The sequence below is a fragment of the Triticum dicoccoides genome, chromosome 5A (genome assembly GCF_002162155.2).
Source record: "Triticum dicoccoides isolate Atlit2015 ecotype Zavitan chromosome 5A, WEW_v2.0, whole genome shotgun sequence".
NCBI classification, from domain to species: domain Eukaryota; kingdom Viridiplantae; phylum Streptophyta; class Magnoliopsida; order Poales; family Poaceae; genus Triticum; species Triticum dicoccoides.
The window spans coordinates 705,746,145-705,748,947 of NC_041388.1; the positions used below are offsets into that span (position 1 = coordinate 705,746,145).

Genomic DNA, 2,803 nt, shown 5'->3' on the forward strand with positions numbered 1-2,803 from the left:
GGATGTGTGTATTTCAGGGTTAAGCGATTTAGTTGAAGTGTACTCGTTCGGGTATTCCTTGGGTTAGGTATTTTGGGGAAATTCGGGTTCTCAAAAACAAGAATCGAATTAACTCCCGTACTAACCGGTTTTGTCGGTTCGGTTTTTTTGCTACCCGTAGAAACTGATGTGCAATCAGATGACTACTATCAGCACAGTGCGCAGGTGTGCGGGCACATGGTATAGATGAAGGCCGGTGACAGAAGGGGGCGAAGAAAATGGGCTCACAACACCGACGAGGACATGCCTCTGGCCAACGTAGAAAAGTAATTTAGGAGAGGCCGCCACGGGCGTCTGTCACGGCGGAGGTGGGCAAGGGCGCCGCAAGCGACAACAAAGGCACATACGCACATTGGCTCTACGGGAGATGACTACACGACACAGTCCCGTGATGGCGGTATGGGCGATGACAATGGTCAGCATGTCACACAAGAGTTCGGGATGGACGCGGCTATGAAGTGGGAAGCAACTATGCGAGTGTGAATGAGATGCGCAATGGGTGGAGGCTGTTGGGAAGTAGGAATAGTGTCTATATGGCTAGGGTTCGAGATGTTTTCTTAAGTGGGTTGGGCTGGTTTTGTGAGGTGAGATGCGTGACTTCTAATAATTTCGGTTATTGTGGTTTATTCGGACAACAAGAGATGGAATTCCAACACCCGAAACCCGAATAACAAGAAAAATATGAACCGGAGTTGAACCCGAATTACCTGACAATACGATTCGATTTGGTTTTGGTTTTTGGGACCTGAATGCCCAGCATGAGAAATACCTCTCAAAATACTTCTTCATGCATCTGGTTAGTTCTACATTGAGAATCAAAACTAAACATAATTTAGTGCTAATGGAATCAATATTTGACTATTTTTGCAAGGCAGCCTTGCAAACCCAAAATGTTTGCCTATTTTAATGTTATGAGAGGTGTGTCACAACCTTGTATTTGTCATGATTTTTTTTCCGGGTGTATCATGAAAAAACGACCTGACTTTCAAAAATAGAACTGTGTAACAGAAAACGAAAAAAAGATAAGCACTAAACAAAATGTTCGCGAGAAGAAAAAATATTCATTTTGTACTCATAAACAAGAGGTAAACGTTTGCACCCGGCGGACCGGCTGAAACTTCGGCCGATCGCGCGATCCTCGTTGAATCGAGGCCTCTTCATTGTGCCACGTCGCCATGCTATCTTTTTTTTCTCCACGCCTCCAGATGCTGGAGATGACGGGGGGCAAGGGATGCTGCATCTAGCAAGAGATGATGGTGTATGCAAAAAAAAATTGCGGATAAGTGTATCCAATTAATAAAAATATTGAACCTGCACAATGTACCTCACCTACAAATACCCCCCAACGCCCGGCATCCATGGTGGTCTCTTCAAAATAAAAACAAAAATGAGTGCTCCATACGTCATGTTTTGATACCTGAATTTTGTATTTCCATGGTCCGGATGTCTTTTTGTTGGTGAAATTTTACATACGCTTAGAACACACATCGATGTATTGACAAAAAAGACATCAGATTATATTATCATTTTGGATTTTTATACTTTATACGAGTGTATTTTGAGCCGGAGAGCAGACCTAGATGTAATCGTCGCTAGGTGATCTACAAACCTGAATGTAATTTTTATTTTTGATGTTTTTTGTACTACCATAACAGTAGATGAATAGACTGGGAATTATCCGTGGGCTGACGTGAAGAAAAAAAAATCTGTGGGCTGAAGGGAGGAAATGGAGAATGATCCGGCCTGGCACGTGGCCCATCTACCAGAGATGAAAAAAGGGGAAAAAGGAATCGACACCTGAGAGATTCGAATTCTCGCGGGGAAACCCCATGTACTTAGCAGGCACACGCCTTAACCACTCGGCCAAAGTGTCACTTGGTGACTACAAAATGTGTCGTCCGTTTTTATACTAGAGTAAAACGACGCAAAAATTCGGCTGTTCGTATAGAAACACGCGTTGGCGCAGTGTGCTCGAAATAATACACATACACCACACAAACATAGGTTTTTTTCCAGGGAAAATATGGGAGTTTTATTTTATTGATAAAGGGCGCTTTGATTAACTTAAAATGTAGCAACAAGCGGATACAAATCATGATTGAGCAACACCAGACATTTGCATAACTCAAATGCACACAGCCAAACACTAACAATCTTTTTTTTTTGCGAGTGAAATAATGTATTACTCAACTGAGGCAGTTCATACAATCAATCGTAGCTAGCTCGATAGCATCCGAAGGACCCGAACCAATCCAAGTCATGGTTCTGCCTCCTACACGAGCAAATTTGGCTATGCTATCACTAACTTTATTTTGGCTACGATCAACATGAGTAATACAAGAATCACGAAGAGACATAAGGTGCCTAATCTCCATAATAAGCGACGAGTAGACCGATCTATCAATCTCCTTGGCCTGGATCAACTTGAAAGCTACGATTGAATCCATTTCTATCTCCACTGGAAGGTCACTTCTCTGTATTGCGAACGACAGTCCTTCCATACAAGCACTCAGCTCCGCTTCGAGAGAATCCCGACATGAAAATAGTTGCCTGCATGAAGAAAATATGATCGCACCTTTGTCATCTCGAAGTACCATACCAGAACCTGCTGAGCCGTCATCACCATAAGACCCATCCGTGGATAACTTGACCCATCCAGATTTGGGAGCACTCCATTTAGGACCATTTTCTTTTATTATCGCATGTGGCTGGGCAGCAAAATTATCACATGATACAACTGATTTTCCCTTACTTGTTTCAGAGA

General features: G+C 42.9%; 1 non-coding gene across 1 annotated transcript; it reads right to left on the reverse strand.

Annotated features, from left to right (window-relative positions):
* Positions 1-1,830: 1,830 nt before the first annotated feature.
* TRNAS-GCU lies at positions 1,831-1,912 on the reverse strand. Its single transcript has one exon. It is a non-coding gene; the product is annotated as a tRNA-Ser (tRNA).
* Between the last annotated feature and the right edge of the window lie 891 nt (positions 1,913-2,803).